Below are 13,787 nucleotides of genomic sequence, written 5' to 3' on the forward strand. Positions count from 1 at the left end.
TTTCCTTTAGATTCCAGACAGGAGTAAACTGAAATGTGTACAGATGGTTTTCCCTCACTTATACCTACTGAATCATTTTGAGGTCTAAATAATAAATTAACACTTTTCAAATTAGCTATACTTTGCTGATGAGCCCTAGAACATACTTAAAGAAATATATACATACTTTGACTGGTTTCCAGTTTCTGCAGTAGTGCTGGATACAGTAACTTAGGAGTAAATTTTCAGTAACATGCCAAATGCAAAGTTATATTTGTATTTTTGAAACTTCAACCAACAAGCTGTTTTTCAAGAACAATATACCTGGCTAAACTGAGAGGTTGATGGCAGAAAGCTTGTATTAGAGCTGTGTGCTGGTGGTATAGTGCATGGCTGCTAACGCAAGCACAATGCCCAGTTTTTGCTTGCTGATGCAGCAAACAAGTTATATGCAAATAGGACCAGCACAAAATTTCTGTGCTGATCAGGGAGAGCACACATGCACACAGGGTTCTGTGCTGTGGCAGGCTGTGCACATATCAGAGCAGAAACACATCAGCACATATCTGCTTATGTGCTAGACTGCTATTCTGTGCATAAACTGTTTGCGATGTCAGTATTTATGTTTAACTTCACAAGAGGTGAGTCTCTTTCAGTAGAATGGAAGCTCTGGAATGAGGGGGCATAGAATGTAGATGAAGGGGAATAGACTCAGACGTAACCTACTACTACTAATCATTTCTATAGTGCTACTAGATGTATGCAGTGCTGTACACATTATATGCAGGTACTTTCTCTGTCTCTAGGGGGCTCACAATCTAAGTTTTTGTACCTGGGGCAGTGGAGGGTTAAGTGACTTGCTCAAGGTCACAGGGAGCTGCAGTGGGAATTGAACTCAGGTTGCCAGGATCAAAGTCCTCTACACTAACCATTAGGCCACTCCTCCACCAACCTGAGGAAATACTTCCTTCATGGAAAGGGTAGTGAATTCGTGGAACGGCCTCCCGGTGGAAGTGGTGGAGATGAAAACAGTATTTGAATTCAAGAGAGCTTGGGACAATTACATAGGATCTCTAAGAGAGTGATAGGGAGAGTAGATGGTATGGATGGGCCATATGGTCTTTATCTGCCTACATTTTTCTCTGTTTCTTTGTACAAAATTGCAGTCCAGCATGTGCCGATACAGGCTTTTGTGCACTTGTAACTGCCCTTGGCACAGAACCATCACCTGCCCTGTTCTGTCTTTATTAATTTATTACCTATGCCCCTGAATTTGAAAATCAAGTTAGATATCTAAATATAAGTGTATGCATTTCCATGATGCAAAACAGGGGTGTCCATTAAGGTCAGTAATATACCATTTATGTGTATGGCTTTGGGAAAATGCAGTATATATTCTGGAATCTAATACAAACAGCCCCCTCCATCAAATGTTGCTTCTTTTATATGAAACCAAAACGAAGGAAGACAACCTGCACGCAGAACACAACCACAATGTAAAGGAGTAAGGGGGGACCAAAAAACAGTCTTCCTGCACGCAATAGTAGTAAAAGCTAAAGAGTACTATACTCCATGTGAATTCCCTGAGTTGATTTGCCAGCAGCACTTGTACCATGGATTTGTCTTTCTACTCGGACCTCCATTGGCCGTACACCTTCTTTTGTGACCCCTGAAACAGGCGGCTCCTTCCACTAAAACACGGCCCCCCTGATGGGTCTTTTACATATGAGATGCTTAATAAAGATGCTTTTACTACTGTTGTGTGCTGGAAGGCCACTTTTTTTGGTACACCCCTACTCCTTTACATTGTGCTTCTTTTATGGGCCCAAGTTTGTGTGCTTTGTGAAACCACATGAATATTTTCAGGTGTCTGAAAATATACTTACCTGCATATAGCTAACTTATATGGCTAACCCTATGTTACCTATATAAAAAGTGTCAAAGGCATTTAAAATTGACCCCAGTAGCTTGAACAGTTTTTTGACACCCTCTAGCTGTGCTCAACCGGAGTTCTGGTTGTGTGGTGGTAGATATAAGAATTCTGTTTTAGAATGCAACGGACATTAAGATACTTTCTTCCCTCTATAATAAGCATGGTGGTTTCAAATAACTTCATTTTAGAGTTATTTTTAAAAATAAATTTTTAAAACATGTGTAAGGAAAGAAATTCAGTTCTGTAAATTGTTTAATCAGTATGGCAATACAGCAAAAAGATTCCAGACCCTCAATTATTGTTATTTCTCCAGTATGCTACCCCCTTATCACAGCTTGTTTCAGTGGACTTTCCACTCTTGTCACCAAGCTGCCTCTGGACAACTTTGGGGTACCACTTTTGTTTTGTCAGATCTTGTTTTTCTTTACAGTACACACCTAATTGAAGCTGCCTTTAAAGGTTATCCCCTTGTTTCTCCTGATCATAGGTATGTTGGCTTTAACCATTTTCTTATTAAACAAAATTCCTAAAGAGTCTTTGGGGCGCATTTTCAAAGCATTTAGACTTACAAAGTTCCATAGGTTACTATGTAACTTTCTAAGTCTTAAGTTGTTTGAAAATACGCCTCCACATCTGGTATGTTGTCTTGACTAGACTGTACATTCTGTAGAGAAAGGATTGTGTATGCACAGTGCTGCATACATCTACTAGTGCTTTATTTATTTAGTTATATCTAATCACCCACTGACAACCAAAGGTCCTTGCAGCTGGGTAAAACAATTACAACAGTAATTATTCATTACAAACAAGTAAAACAGCATATAAAATGTACTAATACAAGGACAGGTCCTGTGATTTTTGTGCTTGTGAGCAGGCATAAGAGAGGTGAACTCCTTGGCCCTGATCCCTAACCTCTCCCCCTATATGGCTATATTTAGTTTTGGTGTCTCTAAATTACATTGGCTGGTACCAGGTAGTCCTCTTTTTGCTTTGGCGCAAACTCATTTTGTGAAACGTTATGGCTTCTAAGCCCCAGAGATGAGCACAGGAGAAGGCATGGCAGCACAATGTCAAGATGGCAGATGGGGACGCAGATTGTTTCTTAGGTGACCCAGGCAACTGACTCTTCTCTAGGTTTAAAGCTGCAATATGTCACTGATAAATTAAATATTATGGATGGCTGGCTAGAAGAGCTACGGGGGGAGTTTGCAGTGCAGAGCCAACAAGTTTCAGACCTGGAGGACTGCGTGCAGCAACTTACAACCATGAATGTGGAGTTGCAGTCAAAGCTGTCTGTCCTGGAGGATAAAATAACGCTTGAGGCCCCGAAGACAGCAGGATGCCTGTCCTAGAGTGGTAATATTTAAACTATTGAACTATGTGCACAAAACAGAAATCTTGTGGGCCATTAGATCTCATTGTCCCCTTACTTATGACAGTAAGACTGTGCTGTCCTTTCAGGATTTTTCTTCCAGAGTCTCCTCCATGCAGAAAGCCTATGCACCCATTTGTGCTGACATCCATCAGCAACACATTCAGTTTTTCTTGCTGTATCCAGCCCCTTTAAAAGTTGAAAGTTTTCAATGAGGGCAAGCCACATTTCTTTGATACCACGGAGAACGCTAGAGACTTTCTGTGCCAGCTGCTGTCTTCCTCCGCCATGGCTTGGCTTCATGCTCTGTTTCGGTGGAGATTTGAACCCTTTTCTTTCTGTCTATCATCAGCTCTTCAGAGATATTGATCTGCTCCAGGATACAGTTGTCTTGATATTTTTGCAGGATCTTTTTCATACAGAAGGTACTGCATCTTCACTGAATGTTTCTTGCAGATCAGTTTTGTCATCAATGGCCTGATTGTTCCTTTTCTTTTACTTGTTTGACCTTATTTCCTCAGATACTGTGGGCTAAAGACTCCTCAAATGACTGGCTGGAGGGGTATTCGACTTCATCGGAGATTTTTGAGATTGTCATATTTTCCAAATACACATGCATGCTCCGCTGCCTTTTTCTCCTTTTTTTTCTTCTTCTTTCTTTTCTCTCTTTTGTTTTTCTGACTTCAGTTGCCACGAATGGTGTGTAGAGGAGTGTGAGTGTGTTGTGTGGAGGAGTGGGTTCTATATGTGGATTTTTTTTTCCTCTTGTCCCATTTGGGCAGATTACCAGTCTACAAATGCTTTCTTAGGCTGATATTTTTCTAGGTTTGGGTTATCTGTTTCCCTATAATGAATTCATATGTTGATGTTTAGTACTTGATTTGTTAGATCTGCTGTATTACTTCTGTTGTTTTTACAGTTCATATTGGAGCATTTTATACTCCGCCAGATCTTTGTTACTTTTTACTGTTTTCTCCTGAACAGGGGGTTTGATCGGTCCTTGGTGCCCAGATTTGCATCAGGAAGGGTGGGGGAAGGACCCCATTGCTGTTCTCTTGGAGCACAGATATATTAGCACCAGACAGCATTTTTTTTTCTATCCAGAGTGTCTGGTGGGGGGTTGGGGGGGTAGTTGTGACCTATTTTCTATTTAGGACCTAGCCTTTTCCATAATGGATGGGGGGGGGGGGGGGCTTTTGTGGGCTACTAGATTGTTCTAAATTGGTTGGGGGATTTAGTTGGGGGGGTTCTCTCTATGATTTTTTTTTGGGGGGGGGTTGTTGGTGGGGTTCAATGTTTTATATTCTTTTGTTTTTGGGGAAGGCTGGGCTTGTGGTACATGTTGTAAGTTGGGATTTTCCTACCATTACCATTCTAATTTTCAGGATGATACAGGAGGATTGCAGGCTGGGACAATCCTCTCATTCACTGAATAAGTTTTGGACTAGTTCTAAACCACATTGATCCACGCTCTGTTACGTTGCCCAGATGTCCCTGGGGGAAATTTCAACATGGTTCAGTATCCAGTTTTAGGTAGATCTACTGGATCGGATCAAGAAAGCCAGAACCCCACTCTGGGCATTCCCTTGCTCTGTTCTACGTTAGATCTTTTAAATATCTGGTATACATTTCATCCTAGAGACAGGGATTATACCCATTTGTCCAGGGCTTACTTCTCTCACTCTCCCATACATTTTTTGCTCAAGTGCAGGATGCTGGAATAGACCCCTACAGTGTCTCGGATCATGCCTTGATATGTTCTTTGGCACTCGGTTCGCAAGTGGACAAGTCCTATTAGTGGTGATTTCCTTGTCAGTTATACTGTCATATGGAGTTGCGAGGATATCTTTTGCATCAGTGGTCTGATTACCAGTTTCATAATGCTATTCATGGAGATAATATGGTGCTTTACTGGGAGGCTGCTAAGGCAATTCTCAGGGCTGCCATAATAGCTTATGCTAGTTTTAAAAAGAAGGCCCATGATAGTGAGATTTTGTGCCTCGAATGTAAGGTCCACACAGTGCATATTCTGTATGGTAATTGCCCTACCCCTCAGAAGAAAAGCTCTCTGTTGGCTTCTCAAGCTGCTCTTAATGAGCCTCTCCATGCCTGTGCTATCAAAGTCCCTGCAATATTATAAATATCAGCTATATTTGCATGGGAGCAAACATGGGAAATTATAGCCAATCATATTTGGTAGGCTAAAGGACCACACATTATCTCTCAGGTGGCTAAAGGGGGAGGGCACTTAGTACATACAGGAGAAATAGCAGAGCTATTTAGAATATATTATGAACACATTTATGCTTGTCCCTCTGGGGGCAATTTGGAGAGCGACGTTTATTTGGGTGGTCTGACATTACTGGTGCTTACTGCTGATTCTCAAACTAAACTCAGTACTCTTTAGAGAGGATGAGGTTGCTCTGGCTATTCAGCAGAGTGCGTTTTATAAGACTCTGGGCCTTGATGGCTTCCATTTAGAATTTTATAAGATTCTAAGTCCTTCAGTTGTGTCCACTGTACAATCTTTGTTTGTGTAATTTGTGGTGATGGGTGAATTGCCAAAATCCTTATGACTTGCGCAGATAGTCGTACTCTTGAAATCTGAAAAAGATCCAAATCAGGTCGCTTCTTACTGGCCAAGTTCTCTTTTGAATGTTGAAGCCAAATTATTTGCTAAAATTCTGGCTAATCGTTTGGCATGGGTACTACCATCCTTAGTGGTTGAGTCACAGGTGAGATTTGGACAAGGCCGTACAATTGCAAAGAATATGCGCATGCTTCTTGCTTGCATGGAACAGGTGAAGAGATTAGCGACATCTTCTCTGTTGATCAGTTTTGACACAGAGAAGGCATTTGATCACATAAACTAGGGTTTCTTGTTTACTAAGTATGGTATAGACGGAGGTTTTTTGGATGCCATACAGACTCTTCATCCATCTTCATCCATCGTCAAAGACGGTTATTTGGGTGAATGGGCTGTCTTCTGCATCTTTTGAGATTCAGAGAGGCACCCGGCAGGACTGTCCGCTCTCCCCCCTATTATTTGTTCTGGATATCCAGGGGGTGTGGATTGGTACTCAGAAATCAAGATTTCTGGTTTTGTGGATGACCTTTGGTCCGTCTGGTAACCCTTACCTTTCCTTGTTGGCATTAATGGACAGTTTTGCTAAATATGGTGATTTTTCTGGTTTTAAGCTGAATTTGGATAAATCACTGGTTTTGCCTACCATGGTTTCAGTCCGGCAACATTGGGAGGATCCTTTTCCCTTGAAATAGGAGAGGCATAATCGAAAGGGGTGCCCAAGTTTTCCTGAGGACATCCTCACAGGATGTCCCGGCGAAGGGGCAGGGAAACCCGTATTATCGAAACAATATGGACGTCCATCTTTCGTTTTGATAATACAGTCAGGGACGCCCAAATCTTGACATTTAGGTCATCCCTAGAGATGGTCGTCCTTAGACTTGATCGTTTCTGGTCTTCGGCGGTAACGGAAACTAAGGACGCCCATCTCAGAAACAAACAAATGCAAGCCCTTTGGTCGTGGGAGGAGCCAGCATTTGTAGTGCAGTGGTCCCCCTGACATGCCAGGACACCAACCAGGCACCCAAAGGGGCACTGCAGTGGACTTCAGAAAAAGCTCCCAAGTACATAGCTCCCTTACCTTGTGTGCTGAGCCCCCCAAAACCCACTACCCACAACTGTACACCACTACCATAGCCCTTACAGGTGAAGGGGCACCTATATGTGGGTACAGTGGGTTTGTGGTGGGCTTTGGAGGGCTCCTATTTACCACCACAAGTGTAACAGGTGGGGGGGGGATGGGCCTGGGTCCACCTGCCTGAAGTGCACTGCAGTACCCACTAAAACTGCTCCAGGGACCTGCATACTGCTGTGATGGACCTGAGTATGACATTTGAACCTGGCATAGAGGCTGGCACAAAAGATTTTTAAACTAATTTTTTGAAGGTGGGAGGGGGTTAGTGACCACTGGGGGAGTAAGGGGAGGTCATCCCCAATTCCCTCCGGTGGTCATTTGGTCAGTTCGGGCACCTTTTCGTGGTTTGGTCGTAACAAAAAAAAGGACCAAGTAAAGTCATCCAACTGCTTGTCAGGGACGCCCTTTTTTTTCGATTATGGATCGAGGATGCCCATGTGTTAGGCACGCCCAAGTCCCACCTTCACTACGCCTCCGACACGCCCCCAGGAACTCTGGTCATCCCCGCGACGGAAAGCAGTTTTGCCCAAAATCAACTTTTGATTATGCCAATTTGAGTGACCCTGTGAGAGAGTCACTATAAAGATAGACGTCCAAAGGATGCAAATTTCAAATAGAAGAATCCTTGCATCTGAAAGCACAACTGTGAATTTTCACTAAGCGAGTTTATTTGACAGTCTGTTGGACTGAAAAAAAAAACATAGAGGGGCATAATCGAACTGGGTGCCCAAGTTTTCTTGAAATCTCAACATTTAGGTCAACCTTAGAGATAGTCGTCCCTGGTTTTCGGCGATAATGGAAACCGAGGACGCCCATCTCAAAAACGACCAAATCCAACTCATTTGGTCATGGGAGGAGCCACCATTCATAGTGCACTGGTCCCCCTGACATGCCAGGACACCAACCGGGCACCCTAGGGGACACTGCAGTGGACTAATTGATGCACTAACTGAACAGAAAAAGCCCTTCCCTTACTGATCCCTTAGTGATTCGGAAAGGAACGGGCATGCATGAAGGAAATCGCATGCAAATGAGCTGCTCACTGTTAGCTCATTTGCACACGATTTCCTTCCTAAGGAGGGGAAGCCAGTGCAGAGCAGCCAAGCATTATGCATGGCTGCTCTGCACATGCCAAAGACGGCTTCATACATGCAGACAAACTGCGTGTATAATAGCTGTCTACAACCTTAAATAAATTGCCATCTACAACCTTAGAAAAATACAAGTCTAGGTGAAAACGTCCAAGTGCTCGTCAGGGACGTCTTTTTTTTTTTTTTTTAGAGTATGGGTGAAGGACATCCTTCGCTATGCCTCTGTCTCTGCAACATCCAATTAATTGACCAAAACTTTTTTAATAAATGTGGGGACTTAGATATAACTGAGATAAATAGAGTGTCCCAGACATTAATATTGCAGCAGGAAAAACAACTACAGAATCTACAACAATAGTACATTTTTATAAATATGTTTTTTGGGATCATCAGATCTTAATGCAACTCACACCATTAGAACATCTTGTTCTTTCTTCATATTGAGGAAAAAGGTTGCGGTGCAAATCGTCATTAGATCACCCTGATTTTTAAAGTTTATAGCATATAATTTATGGAATGTTTCATAATTATTCACAAAAAATGTAACATAGCACAGCATAGCACTTTTAATAAACTGGTGACAGTGTTTAGTAGCAGGAGAACCTCCACCGACATGGCCAGGTTTCATAAAAAAACTTCATCAGGGAAGAGGTTCTCAAAATATATGTCTCATGTACTCCTGCATAGAAACAAAATGATGATCCCCAAAAAACATATTTATAAAAATGTACTATTGTTGTAGATTCTGTAGTTGTTTTTCCTGCTGCAATATTAATGATTGGGACACTCTGTTTATCTCAGTTATATCTAAGTCCCCGTCTCTGCAACGGCATTTGAGGACGTCCTTTGCTTTGCCTCTGTCTCTGCAATGGCAGTTGAGGACATCCAAAATGTGGATATTTCTGTGAGGAGGACATCCATGCCTGCTATGCTTCCGACACCCCCTGTATTTATTTATTTGGATTTTGGATCACAAGTAGCAGCAGTGGGATTTGAACCGGCCACCTCCGGATTGCAAGACCAGTGCTCTAACCACTAGGCCACGCCTCCACTCCACTCCCTTGAAATTTGGCCATCCCTGTGGGGGGGGGGGGGGAGCAGTTCAGGACGTCCAAAATGTTTGAAAGAAGGACGTCCACGCCTTCGCTATGCCTCCGCTGACAAACATATACCTCCCCTCCCAGGGGCATTCATACTGCTGCGATGGACCCAAGTATGACATTTCAGGCTGGCAAAAAAAGTTTTTAAAATTGTTTTTTTGAGGGTGGGAGGGGGTTAGTCACCACTAGGAGAGTCAGGTGAGGTCATCCCCGATTCCCTCCGGTGGTCATCTGGTCAGTTCGGGCACCTTTTTGAGGCTTGGTCGTAAGAAAAAATGGACCAAGTAAAGTCATCCAAGTGCTCGTCAGGGATGCTCTTCTTTTTTCTATTATTGCTCAAGGATGCCCATCTGTTAGGCACGCCCCAGCCCCGCCTTCGCTACGCCTCCGACACGCCCCCGGGAACTTTGGTCGCCCCCGCGACGGGAAATAGTTGGTACGCCCAAAATCGGCTTTTGATTATGCCGATTTGGGCGACCCTGAGAGAAGGACGCCCATCTCCCAATTTGTGTCGAAAGATGGGTGCCTTTCTCTTTCAAAACTAAGCCTGATAAAGGCATAATGGGAACATACTGCAGAATTCTTTCTGTTAAACACCCTGTTGCAAGCTTTTAAGAATAAACAGGCAATCTTAAATGTTATTCTCTGGGCACATGAAAACAGAATGGGAGTAATGTGTCCTTCATATTTCAACCTTGCTATAATTTGGGTGGCTGAATTCTGAATCAACTGAAGGACTCATAAATATTCTTAGAAATCCCTACAAGGAGATTATAGCAATAGTCAAGGCTTAGAAAAAAAATCAGTTACTGTACTGCTAGCTGTACCAATACTAATGTCTAAAGGTCCTGGTCTTTCTTAATAAGCCACAGAACAGGAAAAAACTTTGTACAAGTAACTTCAGAATGTAAGGTATTGTCAACTAAAGAATTATTTATTTATTTATTTATTTTTTGTTACATTTGTACCCTGTGCTTTCCCACTCACGGCAGGCTCAGTGCGGCTTACATGGGCCAATGGAGGGTTAAGTGACTTGCCCAGAGTCATAAGGAGCTGCCTGTGCCTGAAGTGGGAATCGAACTCAGTTCCTCAGTTCCCCAGGACCAAAGTCCACCACCCTAACCACTAGGCCACTCCTCCACTACATCAAAGCGTGTTTCAAAGGACCATTGAGGGACTAGGACTAATTTAATGGGTCTAGCAGCCTCATCTCTATAATTTACACACACTAAGCATAAAATTATGTGTTCAAGTTAATAGAATTTGGGGGTATATCTCTCCCAATATGCATTAAAATCTCCCAGAATCAATATTCTCTTATACATCAGCAGAAACTCAGTTATTAAATGAGTCAGCTAGCTGATAGAATCATGAGATCCATCAAGGGGGTAATAAGTCAACAATCATGAGATCCATCAAGGGGGTAAGCCAACAAAATACTTAAATTCAGCTGGTCAGTTAACAATACTTCTGAGCTTTCGACATTAAAGTTTGTTGTTTCTCAGCATCCCAGAATCACTTAACTACAATAGCAATTCACATCCCCCACTTCCCTATCATTATTACAGCCTGCTAGTAATAGCTGAGTAAGATTAATGTCTTTCCCTATTATGGAACCGAGATTTTGTTATGCATAGTAAATATGAATCTTCATCATAAAATAGAAGACCTTATTCCTATGCTAGCACCAACCAGTCTCAGCAATCACCAAAAGACCTGATCATTATTGGAGTATTGAATTTAGTGGTTATGGTGGTAGGTCCTGTTGACTTGATTTAGCCCATAGAAATCCTGGGTTACTCTCGCTGAGGAAATGGTCTGTCTGAGGCATTAGGAAGATGAATGTGAGTGTTTAACTGTGCCTCAGATAGCCTGATAACTAGTAAGGGAAAGCAGGCTGGTATCTTCACTGTGAGGCCTGCATGCACACCTTAAAGTCTGCTTCTCTGCATGCTCTGCATGGTGGGGATGTGCACATGGAGGACATTTTAGACAGAAACTCAGATGGTTCTGGTCTAGTTAAATAAACATTTTTATGATTTTTGGGATAACTTTGATTTGTTCTGCAAGAACCCGTTGATCTTTTTCTAGAAAAGAAACATAAAGCAGACCAAGGGCTCTGAGGTGTTCTCAGGATTTAGCAAATTTCTAATTCTTTCCAGAAGTGGTATCATTCCAGGAGTTGTTCTCTAGTTCTGAGGAAGAAGTAGAGTAGTCTGTGAGACCTGGGCTATTTAATGTTATGATCCTACTGGGACAGGCAGGGTAGCTCCTGATTGGCCATGTCAGGGATTGGGCTGACATCTGAGGCAGCTGACGTCAGCTGCCAGACCCTATTTAAACATACCTGTGCCTGCATAGGATGCTCTAGCGTTATCTCCTTCAGCTGTGAGCATACCTTCTTTCCGCTTAGTCTGTGCATGTGGCACAGGGTGAATTCTCTGTTGTTTGGTTGCCATTATTCCCTTTGTGTTTGTTCTGTGAGTCTGTAGAAGCCAGCTTCTTCTCTGATTACTTAGCTGCTGTGCAGCTGTGTTCAGCTTCTCTGTGTCTGTTGCTTTACTGTGTGCCTTGCCTTTCCCTTCCCTGCTGTGTGTTCTGGATGAGTCTGTGGTAAGAGCTTACTTCCTTTGTTTGGATTTCCCTATTAACCCCTTACCTGCTGTATCTGTTGTTTGGTTCTTGTGAGCACTGCTCCTTGTCTGACCTGTGTACCCAGAAGCAGTCTCTCTCTCTCTCTCTCTCTCTCTCTCTCTCTCTCTCTCTCTCTCGTCTGCTTTAATCCTTTACCTGCTGTATCTGTTCCTTGGTTCTTGTGAGCACTGCTCCTGAGCTGTGTACCTAGAACCAGTCTATTTCTGTAGTCTGCTTTAATCCTTTACCTGCTGTATCTGTTGCTTGGTTCTTGTAAGAACTGCTCCTCATCTGAGCTGTATAACTAGAATCAGTCTCTCTCTGTAGTCTGTCTTACCCTTTACCTGCTGTTTGCGGATTGCTCCTTATCTAGCTGTGTTGCTTTCGTTGTCTTTTGTGTGGTTTTCTTTTTCCCCTACTCTTGCCATAGCTCTTGTTTGGATCCTGTGTAGGTCACTCTTTCGTTTAGCTGTGTGGCACAGCTTGGGTTGCCTCTCTGCATGAGTTCCCCTATTCTGGTTATTGCCTGTATTTGTGTGTTTGGTCTGGTGACCTGTCATTAGTGTCTGTGTGTGGCGCTATGTGCGCGGCCTGAGTGCCAGTCCCTTCTGGGACTTCTCTCTGTTCTTTTCTCTTCCCTTGTGTGTGACTGGGTTCCAGTTCAGCCTTGCGGCCCGTACGCTTGGACTCTTTACATGTGGGCTCCAGTTTGGCCCTACGGCCTGTATGAGTAGTCTATTTCCCTTTCTGGTGGTGCTTGCTGGTTTCCCTGAGTATGCTGGGCTTTGTAGCCCGTTGTTACTGTATAGCATGAGCTTGGTCTGCCCTAGGCCTAGGTCTGTCCTAAGCTCGGCCTAGGACCAAGGGCTCATGATCAACCTAACATTTAATTACTCTGACATAAGCATTTTAACAGTGCATGTCACTTTAGCATTACATTTAAAGGTTAAGGAACCTCAGAAAGACCAAAAAAAAAACCAGAACTAATTTAAGAAGTCCCATAAGGAATCAGAAATATTCTTTTTTTATTTTTTGAACTACCTTTTATTGTTGAAAAAATAATTGAGAAATGTAGGGATTATCTAAATAAGAAAGGAACCATTCTTAAATGTTTATTTAACCCCATTAGACTCCTGAGAAGCACATTGAGCTATGAGAATCGCATCTTACGGGGAATATTACTCTCTTCATCAAGACGGTCATGTGTTTCAGTAGAGCACCCATCTATTAAAGATAATACAGACACCCAAAAAGAGACAGCCCCATTTAACTCAGAACCCTTTTTAAGAGAGGTTTTGCAGACAGCTATTTCTTTCAGATTTATTTATGTTAAAGCCAAGTTTAAAATAGGCACAGTTATGAGGCAAAATATATTTTCTCCTGAAAGATTGTTAAAACCAATTGGAGATTGTATCTCTTACACATATACTCAGGCTAGGCTGATCCTTTTTGGCTGGGTCACTGCTTTCAATATAAGAACCATGTTGGCTTCAGTAGCCTATTTCTGCTCTCCCTGCACTGAAGACATTTGCAAGGTGTAAACGTGGCTTTCTGTCCACACCTTCACTGCTCACTGCTCTCTGGAGCAACACGCTAGGCAGGATTGCTGGTTTGGACAAGCAGTCCTGCAGAATCTTTTCCCTACTTAAAAGCCAACTTCTCCCTCCAGACCCTTTTTTTCCCCACCAGGCTCACTATTTGCTTAGTTTAAAAATTGATGTTTATTGTGAGCCTGGTAGCTAGTGAGTCCCACATGTGAGAATATTATGTCTGTTTGTCCTCGGAGAAAGCTAAGATACTTACCTGTAACAAGTGTTCTCCGAGGACAGCAGGCATATATTCTCATATCCCTCCCACCTTCCCTTGGAGTTGTTGTTTTAGCTTTAGTAATGTATTGCTGGTCTCGTGCTCAAGCATTGGGCAGGAAGGCACCCACACATGCACAGTGGGGGCATGCCT

The 13,787-nt window shown here is 42.8% G+C and overlaps 1 protein-coding gene across 1 annotated transcript in view; it reads left to right on the top strand.

Annotated features, from left to right (window-relative positions):
• Nucleotides 1–13,787, top strand: part of RFX3 (regulatory factor X3) — a 604,963-nt gene that overhangs the window by 444,998 nt on the left and 146,178 nt on the right. The gene's annotated exons all lie outside the window — the stretch shown is intronic.

This window comes from Microcaecilia unicolor, chromosome 2 (genome assembly GCF_901765095.1).
Source record: "Microcaecilia unicolor chromosome 2, aMicUni1.1, whole genome shotgun sequence".
In the NCBI taxonomy this organism is placed as follows: Eukaryota; Metazoa; Chordata; class Amphibia; order Gymnophiona; family Siphonopidae; genus Microcaecilia; species Microcaecilia unicolor.